This window comes from Hyla sarda, chromosome 12 (assembly GCF_029499605.1).
Source record: "Hyla sarda isolate aHylSar1 chromosome 12, aHylSar1.hap1, whole genome shotgun sequence".
In the NCBI taxonomy this organism is placed as follows: domain Eukaryota; kingdom Metazoa; phylum Chordata; class Amphibia; order Anura; family Hylidae; genus Hyla; species Hyla sarda.
This window is the reverse complement of record NC_079200.1, coordinates 34058310-34085032: the sequence shown is the minus strand read 5'-3', so window position 1 is coordinate 34085032 and position 26723 is coordinate 34058310. Positions and strand designations below refer to the sequence as shown.

At 43.3% G+C, this 26723-nt stretch overlaps 1 protein-coding gene across 1 annotated transcript in view; it reads right to left on the bottom strand.

The window, feature by feature from the left end:
• MLLT6 (MLLT6, PHD finger containing) overlaps positions 1-26020 on the bottom strand; it is a 94680-nt gene extending 68660 nt beyond the window's left edge. The window contains exon 1 of the mRNA XM_056548045.1: positions 25869-26020. The gene's annotated coding sequence lies outside the window, so the exon portion shown is untranslated. The remainder of the gene's footprint in view (positions 1-25868) is intronic.
• Between the last annotated feature and the right edge of the window lie 703 nt (positions 26021-26723).

Sequence of the window (26723 nt, the reverse complement as noted above, 5' to 3'; positions counted from 1 at the left end):
TCAGTGCATACGCTTCAGTAATACAGGTCGGTTCTTCCAGCCCTTGACACGTGTCACAGATTCCATAGTATTGTATGTTGAGTCTGGTTTCAAGTTACAATGGTCCAGAAAAGACCATTGTATGTTGAAACTATTGTATGTTGAGGCCATTGTAAGTTGAGGGATCACTGTAGTTGCCTATAGCAACCGACAACATGATTGTTCTCTAGTCCTAAGGCAGTGTTCCCCAACCTGTGACTCTTTGCAAAACTACAATTCCCAGCCACAGGTTGGAGTACATGTCATAGAAACCAAATGTTGGGCAGCTTCACATCAAAATTACCCCACGCACATTTTATAGTAAAAACATTTTTATTTAAAAAGTACCTGTCACCAAATAAACTGTTCTCAGGCTATGTTCCCTAACTACTCCTAACACCCCTCCTGCCCTTAACCCCTTAAGGACTCAGGGTTTTTCCGTTTTTTTGCACTTTCGTTTTTTCCTCCTTACCTTTTAAAAATCATAACCCTTTCAATTTTCCACCTAAAAATCCATATTATGGCTTATTTTTTGCATCGCCAATTCTACTTTGCAGTGACATTAGTCATTTTACCAAAAATGCACGGCGAAACGGAAAAAAAAATCATTGTGCGACCAAATCGAAGAAAAAAATGCCATTTTGTAACTTTTGGGGGCTTCCGTTTCTACGCAGTGCATATTTCTGTAAAAATTACACCTTATCATTATTCTGTAGGTCCATACGGTTAAAATGCAGGAAAATGTATATGTTTAAAAATGTCATCTTTTGACCCCTATAACTTTTTTATTTTTCCACGTACAGGGCGGTATGAGGACTCATTTTTTGCGCCGTGATCTGAAGTTTTATCGGTATGATTTTTGTTTTGATCGGACTTTTTGATCACTTTTTATTCATTTTTTAATGGTATAAAAAGTGACCATAAATACGCTTTTTTTGGACTTTGGAATTTTTTGCGCGTACGCCATTGACCGTGCGGTTTAATTAACAATATATTTTTATAGTTCGGACATTTATGCACACGGCGATACCACATATGTTTATTTTTATCTACACTGTTTTATTTATTTTTTTATGGGAAAAGGGGGGTGATTCAAACTTTTATTAGGGAAGGGGTTAAATGACCTTTATTAACACTTTTTTTTTTTTAAACTTTTTTTTTGCAGTGTTTTAGCTCCCATAGGGACCTGTAACACTGCACACACTGATCTCTCATCCTGATCACAGGCGTGTATTAACACGCCTGTGATCAGTGTTATCGGCGCTTTACTGCTCCTGCCTGGATCTCAGGCACGGAGCAGTCATTCGTCAATCGGACACCGAGGAGGCAGGTAAGGTTCCTCCCGGTGTCCTGTAAGCTATTCGGGACGCCGCAATTTCACCGAGGCGGTCCCGCACAGCCCGACTGAGCAGCTGGGTCACTTTCACTTCAGACGCGGCGGTCAGCTTTGATCGCCGCATCTGAAGGGTTAATACAGGGCATCACCGCGATCGGTGATGTCCTGTATTAGCCGCGGGTCTCGGCCGTTGATAGCCGCTGGGACCGACCCGATATGCCGCGGGGACACCGCGTGACCCTGCAGCATATCGCGGGAGCCGGCGGAAGACGTAAATATACGTCCTTCGTCGTTAAGGGGTTAAAGGGTAACTCTCGTTAAAACTATTTTTTGCTATTGCACTCCTTATGTTAAATAAAAAATATTTCTAATGTACTTTGTTTAAAAAAAATGAAGTTTTCTGTGTTTTATTTGTGCTTAAAAAAAGCTCAAGAGCACATTTTCCCCCATCTTATACACAGACTTAGGACTGAAGCACAGACATTGTCCTAATAGGACACTTTGAAAATTCAGATGGCCCAGGCACTTTTCCATGAGATGCTGGAATGTAGCAGGGGCATTGCACAGCCCAAACGACATACTTTTAAACTCAAACAGTCCCATGGGTGTCACGAAGGTGGTCTTCTCCCGATCCTCTACGGCCATGGCACTTGCCAATATCCACTGGTTAAGTCCAGGATGGAGAAGTAAGCAGCCGACTCGAGGGCGGTGAGTGACTCCTCGATCCTTGGCAATGGATAAGCGTCCTTATGTGTGACATTGACTTTTTCTTGACTAGGACACGTCTGCCTCTTTCATGTCGGCCAGCATCTTCTTGACAGTCTGATTCATGCCGGACGCTGTCTTTCCTGGATAGCTGGGCTGTCACCTGTGAGGATTCTGTGCTGGATCATTGAAGTCTGCCTGAAGTCTGTGGGGTGCTTGCTGAAAGCCTCATGGTACCTCTTGGCAACATTGATGATTCCATTGAATTGGTCCCTTGGGATCTGCCAATTGCATAGGTTTCAGCAGGGCTTGATAGTCTCTATTCTTAACTCCAGGACATGCACGACACCAGATGATGGTCTCCGTGTTGGGTTTTAAGGTCACCGACCTGATGTCTTGAACTCAAACTCTGCAGATTTCACCTTGCTTGTTGTCAAACTTCTGCTCCGCCTGTAGAACTTTCCAGTGGTGCGGCGCAGCCCGCTGACCTGAAAGAGACATATGGGGAAGAGAGGCATGCAAGGCATCCAACACGTCAGTGAAACAATTCTTCATAATGTTCATCCTCAATATAAACTCAGCAGACCCCTTACCTGTCACATTAGTTACAATCACTTCCTGCCAGCTAAGTACGTGCTCTACCAACTGAATGGTTGGCTCCCATTATCCATGTCTGGGGACTGGTTGCCCATTACCCGCAACTACTCGGAAGTTAACATCATCAGGCTCACACAATAGACTAGCATCCCAATGCTCATAGAAAACACTTTTAGGTATAGTAGACACTTGTATCCATCAATGCCTCCAATGGTACACCTTCTACAATAACTTTTACATTGGGGCAGGGGCTGGTGACGTAGATGGTATAGATCTGGCTACCGCCCCTAGTGCCTCTGGAACAGTTGTAAGGAGCGCACAAGCTTTCTATAACTCAGTCACGGATTTAATCACTTTTGAAAGCGGGGAAGGACAAGTAGGGTTTTGGACCGCTAACATTCTCAGCTGGGCTTTGTCCCACTTATTATGAGCCCCATGAATAAATCTGTCCATTAACACCTTATTGCCCTGCTCGGGAGTTATACCATGTCGTTTTTGGACAGTCTCTAGGGCATTCTGTAGAGCTATAGCATATGCTTTCAAGGTCTCACCTGGCTTTTGTCGCCTTTCATACAGCCGGAGACGTACCTGTGATGAAGAATGTGACTCAAATACCTGATACAGCCCTTCAAAGATCTGCTCTACAGTTGCCTTCTTGGAGGCTGGCCAGGTGCAGACTACCTCTAGCGCTGAGTTGTCCTGTGAGCAATTGCACCTGTTGATTAGGAGGGAAACAGTAAAAGACAAACAAACTCTGGATTCTCTCTTTGAAATCCCTCAGGGTTAAGGGGTGTCCATTGTAGGCAGGGAGGACAGGGTTCCACATGAATACTAGTGCAGACGCTAGAACACCAGGACTGTTGATGCTGACTGCAGGTAGAGCTGGCAAGATCCTGGCTGCTGGGGCAGGTGATGAACTCGCTGCTGGAGATGAAGGGGCGATGTTGTCTGGTTGATCTGGAGAGCTGGGTTCTGACATTTTGTTGTTTTGAGTGCACTGTCGCTTTAAGAAGAATAAAGTGCTTTCCCCTTTAAGATGATTGCTGAAGTGCTGCAGCGGCTTGGACTTAACTGATGGAGGTACTGTAATGGATGCTCCCTTTCTATTTTGCAGGCACCCGGTTGTAATCAGTCTTGCGACCAGACTTGTAGGTGCTAATGGGTTAATGCTAACAGGTACTGACACCGGAGACTTAATACTGACAATCATTGGAGTTAGCAGAATCTGCACTGCAGCGGGTGCTTGACAGATAGCGGCAGAGCCAGACGCAGCAGCCGGAACCTCCAATATGGCTGCGCCCACGGAACTTTCTGTTTTGGTCCGGTCGTTCGGCAAAATCTTCCCCTGTGCAACCCAGGGCGGCTCTTTGGTTCCTCCTCACTTGATTGAAGAGGCGTCACCGCTGGGGACTGACGGGGCGGAGCTGCGACCGCTTGGGCGTGCGGTAAACACTGGACCAACTTAACCCTTTCAGGTACTACCTCTGTACAGTTCACAGTAGCAGATAACAGTCTTTTCTTCACCTCCACCTCTATTTCACAAGGGCCACGAGGGCCGTTTCCGAGTTTCAATGTTTGTGCCACGGAAATACAGATTCCGGCATCTGCAGAAACATTGAAACTCTGAAATGCATTGCCATCTATGGAGACAGGGCATTTCCGCGTGGTCCAAGTGCCTCCGATTCAAGTAAATGTGTGGTATTTTCCAGCGGACATTCCGCACATTTTCGCCCGTGTGAACCCGACCTTACTCTCTAAAAGCAAAAATAAAAACTGAAGTGCTTGTACACAAAAGTACCATAAAAAGGTCACAATTATTAAACCCTTCTTTACAACAGTTTTTGGCTTTGTTTCCATACCAAGTAAAATATGTAATTTCCACCGTCTGCATAGTGCAGCAGATTCCCATTGAAATCAATGGGACTCTGCTGCAGCGGAATTTCCGAGCAGAACATTCCTGCGGAATTCCATTTGGAAATTCTGCCGTGTGAACATAGCCTAAGTGACACTTTCTATAACATTATTTCTGCAGAAAATGAAATCAGGACCAGATTGCCGGAGATCCAGGATCACATGGGCGCTCGTAGGTTCGAGCCAGTAGATCTTGTAAATACCACCAGTCACTTGTGACTAGTATAAGAGTATTATTGTAATAAATTAAATAGTACCTCATTATCTTGGTAAATTTATTAATCCTCCCAGTTCACTGCCCCATCATGATAAACCACCCCCTGCCTTTATTTTTATTATTTTTTAGTTTTCTACCTTGATATTGCTCTGTATTATCTGCTCAGTCTTAGTCAGATTCACAGACTGGGAAGGGACGTTCCCGAGCAGGCGGGACATCATCTGAAGCCATACAGGGGAGAACCTCCTCCCTCACTCTGCTACACACAGCCCAGAGCAGTTCAGTGTGTGAAATGAGCTATGATTGGCTAAGGCTGCACTACCCCCCCAACTCCAGACTGCATTTCCTGATTTTGGACTTCTGCCAGGTCAGCATGAGTCTGTGCAGGAGATAGGGGGGAAATGTGCTCTGGACAAGTAGGGAGACACAAGTAGGGAGGCAGCTTTTTTTAAACACAAATTAAACATGGGAAACTTCATTTTTTTAAAACAAAGTACATTAAAAAGATTTTTATTTACCATAAGGAGTGCAATAGCAAATATTAGTTTTCATGAGAGTGAAACATAAAAGGTGTTTCGGTCCTTACGGCATCAACCTTCCTCAGGCATCTGCTGCATTCTTCTGATTCCCTGTCCCCTGTAAGTATGCCAATGGATATCACCGGGTGAAGCGAGTGTGGTTTATCTATCCATGCCTACAATAGAGCTGCACCTATCCACATTCACGACTCTAGGAGGTTAGTACGCTTCTAGAGGTTTTCTCTATCAAATAGTTTGAGCCCTAAAATATTGCTTCAGGAATATACAGGGTGGGCCATTTATATGGATAGACCTTAATAAAAGGGGAATGGTTGGTGATATTAACTTCCTGTTTGTGGGACATTAGTATATGTGAGGGGGGAAACTTTTCAACATGGCTGGTGACCATGGCGGCCATTTTGAAGTCAGCCATTTTGAATCCAACTTCTGTTTTTTCAATAGGAAGAGGGTTATGTGACACATCAAACTCATTGGGAATTTCACAAGAAAAACAATGATGTGATTGGTTTTAACGTAGCTTTATTCTTTCATGAGTTATTTACAAGTTTCTGACCACTTATAAAATGTGTTCAATGTGCTGCCCATTGTGTTGGATTGTCAATGCCACCCTCTTCTCTATATACTGCTATATACTACTATATACACCACAGGAGAAATGCTAGCACAGGCTTCCAGTATCCATATACACTGCTATATACTACTATATACACCGCAGGAGAAATGCTAGCACAGGCTTCCAGGATCTGTATACACTGCTATATACTACTATATACACCGCAGGAGAAATGCTAGCACAGGCTTCCAGTATCTGTATACACTGCTATATTCTACTATATACACCGCAGGAGAAATGCTAGCACAGGCTTCCAGTATCCGTATACACTGCTATATACTACTATATACACCGCAGGAGAAATGCTAGCACAGGCTTCCAGTATCCGTATACACTGCTATATACTACTATATACACCGCAGGAGAAATGCTAGCACAGGCTTCCAGTATCCATATACACTGCTATATACTACTATATACACCGCAGGAGAAATGCTAGCACAGGCTTCCAGTATCTGTATACACTGCTATATACTACTATATACACCGCAGGAGAAATGCTAGCACAGGCTTCCAGTATCCGTATACACTGCTATATACTACTATATACACCGCAGGAGAAATGCTAGCACAGGCTTCCAGTATCCGTATACACTGCTATATACTACTATATACACCGCAGGAGAAATGCTAGCACAGGCTTCCAGTATCCATATACACTGCTATATACTACTATATACACCGCAGGAGAAATGCTAGCACAGGCTTCCAGTATCCATATACACTGCTATATACTACTATATACACCGCAGGAGAAATGCTAGCACAGGCTTCCAGGATCTGTATACACTGCTATATACTACTATATACACCGCAGGAGAAATGCTAGCACAGGCTTCCAGTATCCGTATACACTGCTATATACTACTATATACACCGCAGGAGAAATGCTAGCACAGGCTTCCAGTATCCGTATACACTGCTATATACTACTATAGACACCGCAGGAGAAATGCTAGCACAGGCTTCCAGTATCCGTATACACTGCTATATACTACTATATACACCGCAGGAGAAATGCTAGCACAGGCTTCCAGTATCCGTATACACTGCTAAATACTACTATATACACCGTAGGAGAAATGCTAGTACAGGCTTCCAGTATCTGTATACACTTCTATATACTACTATATACACCGCAGGAGAAATGCTAGCACAGGCCTCCAGTATCTGTATACACTGCTATATACTACTATATACACCGCAGGAGAAATGCTAGCACAGGCTTCCAGTATCCGTATACACTGCTATATACTACTATATACACCGCAGGAGAAATGCTAGCACAGGCTTCCAGTATCCGTATACACTGCTATATACTACTATATACACCGCAGGAGAAATGCTAGCACAGGCTTCCAGTATCCGTATACACTGCTATATACTACTATATACACCGCAGGAGAAATGCTAGCACAGGCTTCCAGTATCCGTATACACTGCTATATACTACTATATACACCGCAGGAGAAATGCTAGCACAGGCTTCCAGTATCCGTATACACTGCTATATACTACTATATATACCGCAGGAGAAATGCTAGCACAGGCTTCCAGTATCCGTAGTTTCAGGTGCTGCACATCTCGTATCTTCACAGCATAGACAATTGCCTTCAAATGACCCCAAAGATAAGTCTAAGGGGGTCAGATCGGGAGACCTTGGGGGCCATTCAACTGGAAAAACTCAGGGAACGAGCCAGCTTCAGTGCATAAAGAGGGAAACACATAATCATGTAGCAATTTTACATAACCAGTTGAATGGCCCCCAAGGTCTCCCGATCTGACCCCCTTAGACTTTTATCTTGGGGTCATCTGAAGGCAATTGTCTATGCTGTGAAGATACGAGATGTGCAGCACCTGAAACTACGGATACTGGAAGCCTGTGCTAGCATTTCTCCTGCGGTGTATATAGTAGTATATAGCAGTGTATACGGATACTGGAAGCCTGTGCTAGCATTTCTCCTGCGGTGTATATAGTAGTATATAGCAGTGTATACGGATACTGGAAGCCTGTGCTAGCATTTCTCCTGCGGTGTATATAGTAGTATATAGCAGTGTATACGGATACTGGAAGCCTGTGCTAGCATTTCTCCTGCGGTGTATATAGTAGTATATAGCAGTGTATACGGATACTGGAAGCCTGTGCTAGCATTTCTCCTGCGGTGTATATAGTAGTATATAGCAGTGTATACGGATACTGGAAGCCTGTGCTAGCATTTCTCCTGCGGTGCATATAGTAGTATATAGCAGTTTATAGGGATACTGGAAGCCTGTGCTAGCATTTCTCCTGCGGTGTATATAGTAGTATATAGCAGTGTATACGGATACTGGAAGCCTGTGCTAGCATTTCTCCTGCGGTGTATATAGTAGTATATAGCAGTGTATACGGATACTGGAAGCCTGTGCTAGCATTTCTCCTGCGGTGTATATAGTAGTATATAGCAGTGTATACGGATACTGGAAGCCTGTGCTAGCATTTCTCCTGCGGTGTATATAGTAGTATATAGCAGTGTATACGGATACTGGAAGCCTGTGCTAGCATTTCTCCTGCGGTGTATATAGTAGTATATAGCAGTGTATACGGATACTGGAAGCCTGTGCTAGCATTTCTCATGTGGTGTATATAGTAGTATATAGCAGTGTATACGGATACTGGAAGTCTGTGCTAGCATTTCTCATGTGGTGTATATAGTAGTATATAGCAGTGTATACGGATACTGGAAGCCTGTGCTAGCATTTCTCCTGCGGTGTATATAGTAGTATATAGCAGTGTATACGGATACTGGAAGCCTGTGCTAGCATTTCTCATGTGGTGTATATAGTAGTATATAGCAGTGTATACGGATACTGGAAGCCTGTGCTAGCATTTCTCATGTGGTGTATATAGTAGTATATAGCAGTGTATACGGATACTGGAAGCCTGTGCTAGCATTTCTCCTGCGGTGTATATAGTAATATATAGCAGTGTATACGGATGCTGGAAGCCTGTGCTAGCATTTCTCCTGCGGTGTATATAGTAGTATATAGCAGTGTATATGGATGCTGGAAGCCTGTGCTAGTATTTCTCCTGTGGTGTATATAGTAGTATATAGCAGTGTATACAGATCCTGGAAGCCTGTGCTACCATTTCTCCTGCGGTGTATATAGTAGTATATAGCAGTGTATACGGATACTGGAAGCCTGTGCTAGCATTTCTCCTGCGGTGTATATAGTAGTATATAGCAGTATATAGAGAAGAGGGTTGCATTGACAATCCAACACAATGGGCAGCACATTGAACACATTTTATAAGTGGTCAGAAACTTGTAAATAACTCATGAAAGAATAAAGTTACATTAAAACCAAGCACATCATTGTTTTTCTTGTGAAATTCCCAATAAGTTTGATGTGTCACATGACCCTCTTCCTACTGAAAAAACTAAAGTTGGATTCAAAATGGCCGCCATGATCATCACCCATCTTGAAAAGTTTCCCCCCTCACATATACTAATGTGCCACAAACAGGAAGTTAATATCACCAACCATTCCCGTTTTATTAAGGTGTATCCACGGGATACAGACCTCTCTTCTCAAGTGCAGGCTTCCGTCACTGGCATAGCTGATCATGCAGGGTATGTCCACACATGGTGGATACACTGCAGATTTGTTGTGGATTGTCATAATTAACTTCCATAGGGAAGTAAAAATTTGCAACAAATTTGCAACAGTTCTGCAGCGAGTCTGCCACATGTGAAATTTGCAACAGTTCTGCAGCGTATCTGCCATGTGTAAGCATAACCATATAGGGGCTGATTCCATGTGCCGCCGTACAGGGTCTGCACGCATGGTGCCACAACTTCACATCAACTTGGTTGATCACATCAGGTTTGCCTGATACTTCAGAGCATGATAAACAAGTAGAAATCCCAGCACTTGTCGTCATCACGTCGCTGTGCACGCCGTCCCGTCATCCAATAGGAGCGGCATGCGTAGCGACGTGATGGCGACGACGGAGAGCGATGATGCCGGGGTAGCAGAGGCCTTGTCGGAGCATCGGGGACGCGGTGACAGCGATGGAAGGCGACATCCAGGGCAGCGGTGACGGTCCGGAGCGGCGGGGACACGTGAGTATAACCTCCAATACCAGTGGTCTTCAATCGTTGGCTGTCTGGGCATGCTGGGTGTTGTAGTTTTGCAACATCTGGAGATCCGAAGGTTGTAGATCACTGTCCTATACTTTACACTGCCCGGATCCCTCAACATACGATGGTTTCAACAAACGATGGTCCATTTGGAACGGATTACCATCGTATGTTGAGGGACCACTGTATATGTTTGCATACAAAATAAGAGTAAACAAAAGTATAGGTTTGTATGCCAAATTGACATGTTTGTTATTTTCCATAAGGATACTGTTTATTTTTATTTTGCTGCCCTGAAAGCAAAGTCTGCTGCACCATTCAGTACTACAAACACTCGTGCATGCATACATACCTAGTCATCACTGCAAACACGCGTGCATGCGCGCATGCATACATACCTAGTCATCACTGCAAACACGCGTGCGTGCGTGCATGCATGCATAAATACCTAGTCATCACTGCAAACACGCGTGCATGCATACATACCTAGTCATCACTGCAAACACGCGTGCATGCATACATACCTAGTCATCACTGCAAACACGCATGCATGCATACATACCTAGTCATCACTGCAAACATGCGTGCATGCATACATACCTAGTCATCACTGCAAACACGCATGCATGCATACATACCTAGTCATCACTGCAAACACGCGTGCATGCATACATACCTAGTCATCACTGCAAACACGCGTGCATACATACATACCTAGTCATCACTGCAAACACGTGTGCATGCATGCATACATACCTAGTCATCGCTGCAAACACGCATGCATGCATACATACCTAGTCATCACTGCAAACACGCGTGCATACATACATACCTAGTCATCACTGCAAACACGCGTGCATGCATACATACCTAGTCATCACTGCAAACACGCGTGCATACATACATACCTAGTCATCACTGCAAACACGCGTGCATGCATACATACCTAGTCATCACTGCAAACACGCGTGCATACATACATACCTAGTCATCACTGCAAACACGCGTGCATGCATACATACCTAGTCCTCACTGCAAACACGCGTGCGTGCATGCATACATACATACATACCTAGTCCTCACTGCAAACACGCGTGCATGCATACATACCTAGTCCTCACTGCAAACACGCGTGCATGCATACATACCTAGTCCTCACTGCAAACACGCGTGCATGCATACATACCTAGTCCTCACTGCAGACACGCGTGCATGCATACATACCTAGTCATCACTGCAAACACGCGTGCATGCATACATACCTAGTCCTCACTGCAAACTCGCGTGCATACATACATACCAAGTCCTCACTGCAAACACGCATGAATGCATACATACCTAGTCATCACTGCAAACACGCGTGCATGTATACATACCTAGTCGATGCAGAGATAATGCATATAGTTGATTTTTTTTCTCTCTGTAGTCACAGTATATAGTTATTTGTCACAAATACTATTTTAGTGAGATGAATACGTGAATATTATGCCGGCCTATGTGTAAACAGACAATGCGTATTTGTTTTTTGGGGGGGTTTTATTGGACACAATTGCCCAAATAAAGATGCACTAGTCTGTGTAAGCTTTGTCTTCTCTATATGACCCCCCAGTGACTACGAGCTCATCACAACAAGGAGAAGTAGTAAAACCATCTGGAAGCTATAAGATGCTTCAGAGCTGCACCGATAAAATGTTTGCAGATGTGGACACGACATGATACATGTGGCGGAGCAGGAGTCCCTGGTAGATCAGCAGGGGGGGGGAGGCAAGAGTTTTGTGTCATCGCTCCATTATACAGTAGATAATGGCCCTCGTTTACTATTCCAAACCCGACTTGTTTTGTCGGGTTTTTTCGGCGCATCTTTGTCTGCGACATGTCGCAGACATCATGCGCCAGTCTGCGACACGATGCAACATTTTTTCCCGACAGACCCCATGTGGATTCTCCCAAACCCGAAAAAGGGGCGTAACCCGACATTTCTGAGCTTTCCCACGTATTTATAAAGGTTTCCAACCCGAATTTGTTGAATTGTTGTGGATTTTTTCCCGACAATTCAGAGGAGTTGGAAACCAAAACCAACAAAACCCACGTGCGACAAACAAGATGCGACATAATAATAAATACCAGGGGAAAAAAGCAGTCGGGTAAGAAAGCAAGATAGACTTACAAGTAAATGGGGGCCAATGTCAGGTACTATTCATGTGTTTCTAGCAGTACAGTGATCCCTCAACTTACAATGGCCTCAACATACAATAGTTTCAGCATACAATGGTCTTTTCTGGACCATTGTAACTTGAAACCAGACTCAACATACAATGCTAATGGAATCTGCAAAACGTGTCAATGGCTGGAAGAACCGACCAATCAGAATGGATATTTCACTAGTAAAACCTGTGTATTCCTAAAGCGTATGCACTGACTGGTGTCTGGTAGCGCCCCCTACAGTACAGGGAGGTATTACATGTTCTGTACACTTTACCTCTTCCAGGGTTAGCTTCTCCTTTGGACATCAGGTGAGGGCGGCTCCATTTTCCTTTTTTAGGACATTGCATGTTCTGTACAGGACCCTGAAGAAGCTTCTGTCCTCTACATAGATCAGTGCTTCCCAAAGAGGGTGCCTCCAGCTGTTGCAAAACTACAACTCCCAGCATGCCCGGACAGCCGAAGGCTGTCGGGGCATGCTCGGAGTTGTAGTTTTGCAACAGCTGGAGGCACCCTGATTGGGAAACACTTAAATAGACAGTTATTTACAGCTCCCAGCAGATCTTTATTACTTTTATATGTAAGGATTTGCTTTATCTATATTAGTTATCTACTTATTTTTCTTTAATCCTCACTTTTTCCTATTTTTGGATGACATTTTGGGGTCTTCAGAACCAATTACCAGGTTTGTATAGAGTTCTGGTCTCAACATACAATGGTTTCAACATACAATGGTCGTCCTGGAGCCAATTAATATTGTAACCCGAGGGACCACTGTACTACCACTTTCTATAATTGCATGGTACTGCAGTTAGTTTTGCGTGAATGCGTATGGAAAGGGACAGATCCTGTGAGACACTCTGCCTGTCCTCAGGAACAACCATTCCCTACATTCCGTACATTAATGCATGATTAAGGGTGTGCAAAACACCTGAAACGCGTCACATGACACTATCTGTTTCCTGTTGTCGATTTTTGTACAATAAAGTTTTGGAAACAAACTTCTGCTCTGGCCATTTGTATCCTTTGTACATTTCTATGGCTGTTGCCTTAGGCTGCAGTCACATTCTGTTCAGGCACTACGGCTGGGAAATTTCTAAACCGGGAGCTCCCGTATACCAGCCGGACCGGCGCCAAAACCCATTCACTTTAATGAGCTGGCCGGAGTCAGAAAGTACCACAGTTTTAAATTTTGCCCAAACGTAATGTAAATGCAGCCTTACACCAACTGAGTCGCAGAAAAGAGAATAGGGTGAGCTGGATTTTGTTTGTTTTCAGTCATTTTTATAATATGTATCACAGGGACAACACCCAGAGGGCATAGGTACTTTAGCAGAGGGTCTGACTGTACCAGGAACCTATCAGTGGACTGCTGATTTTCATTCTTAAAGGGGTACTCCACCCCTAGACATTTTATCCCCTATAGGGGATAGGGGATAAGATGTCTGATCGCAGGGGTGGTAGTGGTGGTGGGGGGGTTTACTGCTGGGACCCCCCACGATCTTCGGTACAGCACCCCAGTCATCCTATGCACGGAGCGAACTCCACTCTGTGCCGGATGATGGGCGACCACAGCCATCAAGCCCCTTCCCATAGACCTAATTGGATGGGGGTTGGCGTGAGGTCACGAACCAGGAAGCTCCGCATATCGCGGGGGGGGGTCCCAGCGGCCAGACCCCTCGTGATCAGACATCTTATGCTCTATCCTTTGGATAGGGGATAAGATGTATGTGGATGGAGTGCCCCTTTAAGGTAACAACAGTTTTTCACGCAGTAAAGGCTGAACATTTCTGCAATTTTTTCTGCCATTTGGTCCATTTTTAGTATTTTTTTTATTTTTTTACGATTTTTAACTCATTTCTTATCCTTTTTTTGCTACATTAAATGTGAATATGCAATTTGGAAACCAAAAACTCAAAACTGTGCAAAACAAAACCCCCAATAACAGGGTTTTTTTTTGTAGCAGTAAATGGCTAAAAATACCTCGCAGCTGTAAACTTATTGCTGTCATTTTTACTGAATGGGGTTTACCAGTCATTTTGCCATTTAGTTTAATGGAACTCATTATTTACAAAAATGTTTTTGTGTTTTGGTCATGTGAACATAGTCTAAAGCTAAAGATCTTGTTGGAGCAGTAATAAAGCTTAGTGAAGGAGTATATATAGTAATAGCATAGTGGCGGTATGAGCCATGGTATTGTCTGTAGTAAGAGGTGTATAGTGGTCCTACAGTATATCATGATGCTAAACCTACTGCTACATATGGGAAAGTCCATGCAGGTGAGAACACTTTTTCCCTATCCGCTGTCTTACTATTAGGGGGGGGATCATCACTTGATTTTTTTATTTTGGACTCCAGCAGTACCAGAACAGTGAAGGGTCCAGCTGTACTCTTTTATAACAATCAATTATAGACATAAAGCTCAAGATCTCTATTGAGCAACAATATACGGTAGCTATTTACAAGTATATATTTGCTATAGCATAGTGGCTATATAAGCAATGTTATGGTGGCCATACTCATGAGATATAGGTTGACCGAAGCTGCCAGTTTTGGTAGGACTAGGCAACCATCCAATGTGTTTAACATGTTTGTCCCATGTTTATATGGCATGTGTCCGGAGAAAATTGGGTAAAACGTTAAATTATGAACTTGACCTAGTCTTCTTTTTTTCTTTCATTCAAGAAAGATAAGCCGCTGGGAAATTCTGGCAATGGGAAATTCTGGCAATGGGAAATTCTGGCAATGGGACATTCTGGCAATGGGAAATTCTGGCAATGGGACATTCTGGCAATGGAAAATTCTGGCAATGGTAAACTCTTCTTCCAACTTACAACACATGTATGTTCAACCAAAGCATGTATGTGTATTGGAGAAGGGGGGGGGGGGGGGGGGGGGGGTTAGGAATAGACATTGACCAAAAAAGCATTCAGATCAAAGCTTTCTAAAGTGTATGACTACCAAGAAAAATTGTGTTGCTATGGAAGCAAGAAAGCCCATAAAAAGGGTTTATAGTCATTTATGAAAAATCACACACAGGCAGGGAGTAGGGTACAAAAAAAACACAAAAAACTGTACTCATCCCTCAGTTCCGGACCACTGTGGTTTTCCCCTGCTCAAACTGCTGCCATGATGTCCCCATACAAAGAACATGTGGCACTGGAACCTATCAGCAGTCACTTGCCAATTTCTTTTTTGCGCCCCATTCCTTGCCTATCTGCAAGTTTTGAAAAAGGCCAGAAGCCCCTTGAAGGTTCACACATTTTTCTTGTTCCCTGCCTAACTATATTGTAGAACTTTCTTAAAGGGGTCCCTTTTTTGTTAGTAGCCTCCTCTGATGATAAACCAAAATAATTGAAATAAAAAAACTGCCTGTGAAATGCCTGGACAAGAGGGTTCTGAGTGGTGAATTAACTGTCTGCAGGATGCCGACGTATACAATACCGGAGGGCCGAAAAAGGTATGCCGACGTATACAATACAGGAGGGCCGAAAACGGTATGCCGATGTATACCATAATGGAGGGCCGAAAACGGGATGTCGATGTATACCATAATGGAGGTCCGAAAACGGGATGTTGATGTATACCATAATGGAGGGCCGAAAACGGGATGTCGATGTATACCATAATGGAGGGCCGAAAACGGGATGTCGATGTATACCATAATGGAGGGCCAAAAATGGGATGTCGATGTGTGGTGTCCCGCTACCATATTGCATACCGTACCTTGGTAGAGGTCCCCAAAGTCAGAGTTCCTAGGAACGTCGGGGTCCCTCTTTTCTAGTTAGCCCCACATCACCCCTCAGTTAGGTAATATTCATCTAAATATAAATGTATGTGTCAGGTGTTCACCCACAATGCAATGTAACGGTGAGTGACAGCTGTAAGGACCAATCCAAAACAGCCCGCCCCTGCCCATATAAGGGAGCTGCAGCCATTAATCTCTCTCTTGGGTTGTTGACACTGGATGAGGTAGGACCTCCGCAACTTACAAAGACAATTACTAGGCCTAAGCCTTGCGGCCTCAGCCTACGCTAAAGACTGTGAGTTCTTATCATTCCCCGCTATCTCCACAAGATCACTGGACCTAAACCTACCCCTAAATCCAGCGGATCTATGCTACAAAATCCTCCTAAACTAAAGAGAACTTACAAGGTCCCAACCACCTGTCAATTGCTGCTTCAGCTGTATATAGACTCTGTTATCTGGACTGTTGTTACTGCTGCATGTTACAGAAAATCTTCAGTAAAGTTTCTACAAGGTTTCAGCTAAGCACTGGTGGTGGACAATCCGTTATTCTGCACTCACCTATCGCTCTTGGGAAGGGTGGCGATAGGCCCAGGGTTACCTCAGCATTTAACCCTCACCCTGGCGTCACGAGGGACAAGGGTTAATAAACCCCTGATACCTGATCAGCAACACCCCAGCTACCCTACCCCCCCCCCCCCACCCACAGATGTATACCATAATGGAGGGCCAAAAACAGGATGCTGATGTATACGATAACGTGGGGCTGAAAATGGGATGCTGACGTATACCTATAACCAAGGGAAGCAGATGGCATTTATATTGTAAGCGCTATTTGTAGCAGATTGGATAATGTAGCAGGCCGCACATTTAGGTTTGCTGAAAAAAAGTATACTGCCCGAGTGGGGACTCAGTTCGGACCATCCGCTGTGCCCCATTACAGTATATACCAGAATCCTGTTTTTGGCAGCATGCCGACGAATACGTCTGATGGAAGCCCAAACCCTTTCCCCAGTTTTTTAGTTAAAAAAAGCAGAGATGTTACTTGAAGCTCCAGTGTAAAATGTGTAATAAGGATCCCCATCCTACCAAATGACATTTGTAATACTGGGGTCTCTTTGATGTTTTTCAGCGCGTTTGGGGTAAGTGTGCAATTTTCAAAAAACGTTGTATGTTGGCGTGGTGTTACTTCCCACCACCTTCCTCAGGGTGTAATTTGCGGCAAATTTGTGTTGCATGAATTTGCCTGGAATTTGGAATGTGTTGCCAGATCTTGGTGCAACAGGGGACAACAATTAGTAAATGTGGGCCAGTGAATTTGGTCTGGACAGATTTTTAGGGAAAAGGTTAGTTGTCCCTAGCAGTTTAAATGGTTGCACAGTTTTTTCAGTTGCCTTTCATACAAGAAACATTACACCCAATTTCATTTTATAGTCCAGGATTTTATAGCCGGGCTGCTTTATATGTAAGAGTTTAATCCCCATATATGTAAGTAACAGAATCCTTCTGAAGATCATGAACGCACAGACCAGATGGATGTAGCTTTGAGATACAGATACCCCTGTGAATGATGCGAGGAGTTCATCCAAGTCAACTTGTACTTTAGGTTCACACGGCTGGTTTCATAAAGGGACTTATAGGATATTTACATATTTTGTACAGTTTTATAGATTCACTTTCCTCTTTATCAGAAGATTTTTTCCGCACAGTCCTATTTAGGGTGAGGTCTCACGAGCCATATTATGCTGCATATTTGCTGCTGCGTATTTTCCTACCCATTGAAATCAATGGGTAGCAAAATGCACAGCAAGATACGGCACGTGTGACCCTTCCCTTAAACAGGATACTGTGCACTGTCCAAACATACAGAATACAGAGAATGACACCAGGAGATACATAACAGGACAAGTGTTACTGAAAAGTATACCCAGCACATAAAACATGAGAAGTGGCACTGTGCAGTCCATACATACAAAAAAGAAAGAGGTACTGAGCACTTGAATCACTGACAAAAAAGGACTCACTTGTCCAAGTTAGCTACCCTCAAACCAAAAAATACTCAAAAAAATAGCTAAAATGTATCTTTATTGAAAAAGTGTCTAAAAACAATTACAAAACTCTTAAATCACTAGATACTAGGAGTTCAAGGGCTCCGGTTAAGACTTAAGAGGCCCTATTCAGTGACAATCCCCCTACATCAACCCAGGGTCAATCCCCTACAACAACCCGACGCATTTCTCCGTATAGCTGATACAGTTACGGTTCATCAGGGGTTTATACATGTGTGCTAATTATAGAGTGGAGGGAATAAGATGTCAAAGATCATTCCATTCTGTGTAGTAGACATACATAGCAACAAATAGCAAGCGGTAGACAAATACAGTAGTACATAAGACAATTTAAGATGTAAATTTGTTTGTTGTACTGGACATTCCCAGAGGCAAATCGTGCCATCAGATATATCTTTGGGACTTGATGAGTATCCTCAAAGAACGTTGTTTATTCCTTATAAAAGAGTAATCGCACATCACCACTTCATGAAGATTAGGGCAGATAGACTAAGTAACATTAATCGTCATTTCTTTCATAAATGGCCTCCATCAACTCCATCTGTACTTTCTCCAATTAGGCCTGTAGAAAGGTGTCTTAGATAGTATAGGGAACTCCAAGTCTCTCTACAATCTTGTAATTTTGTCTTATGAAAGATCCAGATATAATATGCTACATGTAATCTGTCTTTCTTTACTAAACCACTATAATGTGCTAGATAACACGACAAATGGAACCTCCAGATACCACGGACAACAATATATCCCATAGTACTGGGCTCCAGCTCCATTCTAATACTGTGCAGCCATCTACACTCTATCAGACGCACAATAGATGACCACTACAGTCCCGCATTCCTGCTGGTGGCCACCATAGCAGAGTTGGGGAGAGGGAAATCCTGCCGGCAAGGAAGCAAACATGAGGTGGGTATGTACAGGGTGGGCCATTTATATGGATACACCTTAATAAAATGGTTGGTGATATTAACCCCTTAACGACGAAGGACATAAATGTACGTCCTGGTGATGCGGTACTTAACGCACCAGGACGTCCATTTACGTCCTAAGCATAACCGCAGGCATTGGAGCGATGCCCGGATCATGCGCGGCAGGTCCCGGCTGTTGATCGCAGCCAGGGACCCGCCGGTAATGGCGGACATCTGCGATCCTGCGGATGTCTGCCATTTACCCCTCAGATGCCGTGATCAATCTGCAGCATCGCAGTCACTTAATTGAATGATTGGCTCACCTGCAGCACTGCCGCGGCAATCCGATCATCCAGCTTGGCAGCCGGAGGTCCCCTCACCTGCCTCCGCTGTCTTCCGGGAGTCTTCTGCTCTGATCTGCCTTCCCGCAGACCAGAGCAGAAGATGACCCATAACCCTGATCAGTGCTATGTCCTATACATAGCACTGATCAGGATTAGCAATCGAATGATTGCTTTAAATAGTCCCCTATGGGGACTATTAAAGTGTAAAAATAAAAGTAAAAAAAGTAAAAAAAAAAAATGTGAAAAACCCCCTCCCCCAATAAAAACGTAAATTGCCCCCTTTTCCCTATTTCACCCCCAAAAAGTGTTAGAAATATATTTTATATACATATTTGGTATCGCCGCGTGCGTAAATATCTGAACTATTAAAATAAAATGTTAATGATACCATTTGGTGAACGTAAAAAAAAAAAAAAGTCCAAAATATTCCTAAAGAAATTAATAAAAAATGTATTAAAAGTTTTATATAAGCAAATATGGTATCAATAAAAAGTACAGATCACGGCGCAAAAAATGAGCCCTCATACCACCGCTTATACGGAAAAATGAAAAAGTTATAGGTCTTCAAAATAGGGGGATCTTAAACGTACTAATTTGGCTAAAAAGTTTGTGATTTTTTTTTAAGTGCAACAGTAATAGAAAAGTATGTTATCATGGGTATCATTTTAATCGTATTGACCCAGAGAATAAAAAACACGTCATTTTTGCCATAAATTGTACGGTGTGAAAACGAAACCTTCCAAAATTAGCAAAATTGCAGTTTTCTTTTTAATTTCCCCACACAAATAGTATTTTTATGGTCGCACCATACATTTTATGGTAAAGTGAGTGATGGCATTACAACGGACAACTGGTCGCGCAAAAAACAAGCCCTCATACTAGTCTGTGGATGAAAATATAAAAGAGTTATGATTTTTTGAAGGCGAGGAGGAAAAAATGAAAACGTAAAAATAAAATTTTCTGCGTCCTTAAGGCCAAAATGGGCTGCGTCCTTAAGGGGTTAACTTCCTGTTTGTGGCACATTAGTATATGTGAGGGGGAAACTTTTCAAGATGGGGGGTGACCATGGCGGCCATTTTGATGTCGGTCATTTTGAATCCAACGTTTGTTTTTTCAATAGGAAGAGGGTCATGTGACACATCAAACTTATTGGGAATTTCACAAGAAAAACTATGATGTTCTTGGTTTTAACGTAACTTTATTCTTTCATGAGTTATTTACAAATTTCTGACCACTTATAAAATGTGTTCAATGTGCTGCCCATTGTGTTGGATTGTCAATGCAACCCTCTTCTCTATATACTGCTATATACTACTATATACACCGCAGGAGAAATGCTAGCACAGGCTTCCAGTATCCGTATACACTGCTATATACTACTATATACACTGCAGGAGAAATGCTAGCACAGGCTTCCAGTATCCATATACACTGCTATATACTACTATATACACCGCAGGAGAAATGCTAGCACAGGCTTCCAGTATCCGTATACACTGCTATATACTACTATATACACCGCAGGATAAATGCTAGCACAGGCTTCCAGTATCCATATACACTGCTATATACTACTATATACACCGCAGGAGAAATGCTAGCACAGGCTTCCGGTATCCGTATACACTACTATATACTACTATATACACCGCAGGAGAAATGCTAGCACAGGCTTCCGGTATCCGTATACACTACTATATACTACTATATACACCGCAGGAGAAATGCTAGCACAGGCTTCCAGTATCCGTATACACTGCTATATACTACTATATACACCGCAGGATAAATGCTAGCACAGGCTTCCAGTATCCATATACACTGCTATATACTACTATATACACCGCAGGAGAAATGCTAGCACAGGCTTCCGGTATCCGTATACACTACTATATACTACTATATACACCGCAGGAGAAATGCTAGCACAGGCTTCCGGTATCCGTATACACTACTATATACTACTATATACACCGCAGGAGAAATGCTAGCACAGGCTTCCAGTATCCGTATACACTGCTATATACTACTATATACACCGCAGGAGAAATGCTAGCATAGGCTTCCAGTATCCGTATACACTGCTATATACTACTATATACACCGCAGGAGAAATGCTAGCACAGGCTTCCAGTATCCGTATACACTGCTATATACTACTATATACACCGCAGGAGAAATGCTAGCACAGGTTCCAGTATCCGTATACACTGCTATATACTACTATATACACCACAGGAGAAATGCTAGCACAGGCTTCCAGTATCCATATACACTGCTATATACTACTATATACACCGCAGGAGAAATGCTATCACAGGCTTCCAGTATCCGTATACACTGCTATATACTACTATATACACTGCAGGAGAAATGCTAGCACAGGCTTCCAGTATCTGTATACACTGCTATATACTACTATATACACCGCAGGAGAAATGCTAGCACAGGCTTCCAGTAACCATAGTTTCAGGTGCTGCACATATCGTATCTTCACAGCAAGCACCACAAATCGCCGGTCAATTCAGACCAGAGATATGCAGCAATTTCAGGTCATACGGGTCTCCGGTGACCCAGAAAATAGGGGGTATCGGGGCTGTCCAAGACACCAGCAATCCCCCTGAAGGTATAGGAGTGAGGTGACAGGGGTGCCATCCCTCCTATCCCTGCAATTGGTTGGTCAGAAGCGACCGACCAATAGCAGATCGGGGGCGGGGGGGGTTAAAGTTCGGTTCCCCCGCTCTGCCCACCCACGGTAGTCAGGGCAGAGCGGGGGAACCGTGTTGTGACCAGCGGTCACTTACCGGCGGCGATCGGCGGGCGGCGATGACGTGCGGCAATGACGTGGGTCTCCCTGGTGCAGACTACAGAAGCCGGTGAGTTGTTGCCTAGCAACATCTGGAGGGCTACAGTTTGGAGACCACTATACAGTTGCAAAACTACAACTCCCAGTATGCCCAGACAGCTGTTTGCTGTGTGGGCATGCTGGGATTTGTAGTTTTGCAAAAGCTGGAGGGCCACAGTTTGGAGATCACTGTGCGGTGGTTTCTTAACCGTGGCCCTCTAAATCTTGCAAAACTACAACTCCCAGCATGCACTAACAGCAAACGGCTGTCTTGCCATGCTGGGAGTTGTAGTTGCGTACCTCCAGCTGTTGCATAACTACATCTCCTAGTTTTGCAACAGCTGGAGGCACACTGGTTGGAAAATACTGAGTTAGGTAACAGAACCTAACTAAAGGTTTTCCAACCAGTGTGCCTCCAGCTGTTGCAAAAGTACAACTCCGAGCATACAACTCCGAGTGCATGCTGCGAGTTGTAGTTTTGCAACAACTGGAGGTTTGCCAGAGTGAGTATCCTGCTTCAAGTTTGAGCTGCGTCAAATTTTCCGCCGCAGCGCAAACTTCTAGCGGGAAACTCACCGTAAACCCCTGCCCGTGTGAATGTACCCTAAAAACACTACACTACAATACACAAAATAAAGGGTAAAACACTACATATACACCCCCTTACACTGCCCCCCCCCCCAATGAAAATGAAAAACGTATCGTACGGCAGTGTTTCCAAAATGGAGCCTCCTGCTGTTGCAAAACAACAACTCCCAGCATTTCCAGACAACCACTGACTGTCCAAGCATCCTGGGAGTTTAGCTTCAGCTGGAGGCACCCTGTTTAGGAATCACTGGCATAGAATACCCCTATGTCCACCCCTATGCAATCCCTAATTTAGCCCTCAAATGCGCATGGCGATCTCTCATTTCGGAGCCCTGTCGTATTTCAAGGAAACAGTTTAGGGCCACATATGGGGTATTTCCGTACTTGGGAGCAATTGCGTTACACATTTTGGGGGGCTTTTTTTTTCTTTCTTTTACTTCTTATGAAAAGGAAAAGTTGGGGTCTATACCAGCATGTTAATGTAACGCAATTTCTCCTGAGTACGGAAATACCCCATATGTGGGCGTAAAATGCTCTGCAAGCGCACAACATGGCTCAGGCTGATTTTACAGCGGTTCTGACATAAACGCAAAAAAATAAATACCCACATGTGACCCCATTTTGGAAAGGACACCCCTCACGGAACGTAACAAGGGGTATAGTGAGCCTTAACACCCCACAGGTGTTTGACAAATTTTCGTTAAAGTTGTATGGGAAAATAAAAATATTTTTTTTTTTACTAAAATGCTGGCGTTACACAAAATTTTTCATTTTCACAAGGCAAAATAGGAAAAAAAGACCACCAAAATTTGTAACCCCATATCTTCTGAGTAAGAACATACCCCATAAGTGGATGTAAAGTGCTCTGCGGGTACACTACAATGCTCAGAATAAAAGGAGCACCGTTGGGCTTTTGGAGATAAAATTTGTCCAGAATTGAAGGCCACGTGTGTTTACAAAGCCCCCAGCCAGAACAATGGACCCCCCACATGTGACCCCATTTTGGAAACTACACTCCTCAATAATGTGATAAGGGGTGCAGTGAGCATTTACGCCCCCACAGGTGTCTGACAGATTTTTGGAACAGTGGTCCGTGAAAATGAAATTTTTTTTTGCACAGACCACTGTTCCAAAGATCTATCAATTGCCAGTGGGGTCACTGTACCCCTTATTAAATTCTGTAAGGGGTGTAGTTTCCAAAATGGGGTCTCATGTGGGGGGTCCACTGTTCTGGCACTATGGGGGCTTTGTAAACGCACATGGCCCCCGACTTCTATTCCAACCAAATTCTCTCTCCAAAAGCTCAACGGTGCTCCTCCTCTTCTTAGCATTGTAGTGTGCCAGCAGAGCACTAGACGTCCACACATGGGGTATTTCCATACTCTGAATAAATGGGGTTACAAATTTTGGAGGGGGCATTTTCTCACTGTACCCCTTGTTATGTTCCTTGAGGGGTGTAGTTTTCAAAATAGTATGCCATGTGTTTTATTTTTTTTTGCTGTCCTGGCGCCAAGGGGATTCCTAAATGCGACATGCCCACCAAAAACCATTTCTGCAAAATTTGCTTTCCAAAAGCCAAATGTGACTCCTTCCCTTCTGAGCATTGTAGTGTGCCTGCAGTGCACTTGATGTCCACACATGGGGCATTTCCAAACTGAGAAGAGATGGGGTTACAAATGTTTGAGCACATTTTCTCCTATTACCCCTTGTAAAAATGTAAAATTTTGGGAAAAACCTGCATTTTTAGTGAAAAAAAACAAAAAGTCATCAAACACTTGTGGGGTGTTAAGGCTCACTGTACCCCTTGTTACGTACCTTGAGGGGTGTATTTTCCAAAATAGTATGCCATGTGTTTTTTTTTTTTCTGTCCTAGCACCATAGGGGCTTCCTAAATGCAACATGCCCCCCCCCCAAAAAAAAACTATTTCAGAAAAACTCACTCTCTAAAATACCATTGTTGCTCCTTCCCTTCTGAGCCCTCTAGTGCACCCACAGAGAACTTAACATTCACATATGAGGTACTTTACTCGAGAGAAATTGGGTTACAAATTTTAGGGGGATTTCTCTCCTTTTACATCTTGAACATGTGAGTGTAAAAAATGAAGATTGTGAATTTTTCTCCTTCACTTTGCTGCTATTCGTGTGAAACACCTAAAAGGTTAACACACTTACTGAATATCATTTTGAATACTTTGAGGGGTGTAGTTTTTATAATGGGGTCATTTATGGGGTATTTCTAATATGAAGACCCTTCAAATCCACTTCAAAACTGGGCTGGTCCCTGAAAAATTCTGATTTTGAAAATTTTATGAAAAATTAGAAAATTGCTGCTGAACTTTGAAGCCCTCTGGTGTCTTCCAAAAGTAAAAACATGTCAACTTTATGATGCAAACATAAAGTAGACATATTGGGGGAGATTTATCAAAGGATTTAGACTGGTTTTTCCTGTCTAAATTTGTCGCACAGAAAGTCGCAGTCTAAATATGTGAGACTTTTCTGCGACTTTTGCTGTAGAGGATTTTTAGAACATGATGCATGCAAGTCTATTTTAGACGGAAATGCTTTGGAAACTGCATTGGTGCTGAAAAGTGCGACTTTTGTGCGACAAGTCGCATCTGCCCAAAATACGCTGAAATGTCAGACCATGTTGGAGCAGGTCTAAATGCAGTTTAAGCTGTAGACCCTGAAGTCTGAGCACAGAATTTATCAAGGGCTGTGAGACCTTTGATAAATTAGGAGCAGAATAGACAGGAGACTACCACATACGCTGGTCTATAAGCATAGCCAGAATAGACTAGATTAGGAAATGTCTCCCATTGTATTTGTGAATCAATATATAATTTATTTGGGATGTCCATTTTTCTTATAAGCAGAGAGTTTCAAAGTAAAACAAAATGCAAAATTTTTTACATTTTCATCAAATTTGGGAATTTTTTTTTACCAAGAAATGATGCAAGTATCGATGAAAATTGACGGAGTATTGCCCCTCCCTTGGGCTTAGAGGATAATGCCAAAATGTAACAGGATAGTTTAAGAATTTGTATAATTGACATGATTTACAGACAACGACATAACAAAAATAAACTATAGGTATACTAAACCAGATGTGACCTTATTTATGGCAGGGCAGGAGTAGCTCTTCTCCCTTACTGACAAGATCCACTTCTCAGGAAGGTGGAGACTTGGTTAAAGGTTTTGTCTACAGCAGGTAACACTTGTCCCCTTCTAGAACCTCCAAATTACATCAAGGGTAGGGTAGAGTAAGGTAGTCAAGCTCAAGGTGCATCCAAGATGGCGCTGATCATGGCAGAGCGCCCTTGTTTAATGGAATCTTTATTATGACATAAGCAATTGTCCCCACTGTTGCCATGGTTACTTCATATGCTTATCACTAATGCAGGCCTCATTCATTATAAAGAGGTTACATGCACAGGCCTTTGTAGATGCCATATGTACCTTTTGGGGTCAAAAGATTGTCAAATGATATAATAGGGAAATACACATAAATTGTAATATAGATTTATTTCTTTAAGTTGTATTTCTATTATGTACACCATATGCCATAAATGTGTGATCAGTGCGGGTCCCACCTCTAGGCACTCCTAGGTGCCGAACCCAATATTTCTAAGTTTGTCTCCTCTGAGGAGACCAATATAACATGCAATACCGTAATACAGAGGATATAGATGTCAGATACTGTGCCAGTTCAGCCGAGGATTATCATGCTGCATGATATATAACAGAATACAGATGTTTCTTTGTTACGGATGTGTGACAGGTCCTCAATGGGCACAATTTTGTCCTTCGGCTCAGGCAAAATGCATACATAAATCCAGCCTTATTCAAGCCTTAGGCAAAATAAGGTTAAAGGGGTACTCCGCTGCCCGAGCGTTCGGAACATTTTGTTCAAAACGCTTAGAGCAGGCGGCGGGGTTGTGACGTCACGGCCACACCACCTTGTGATCT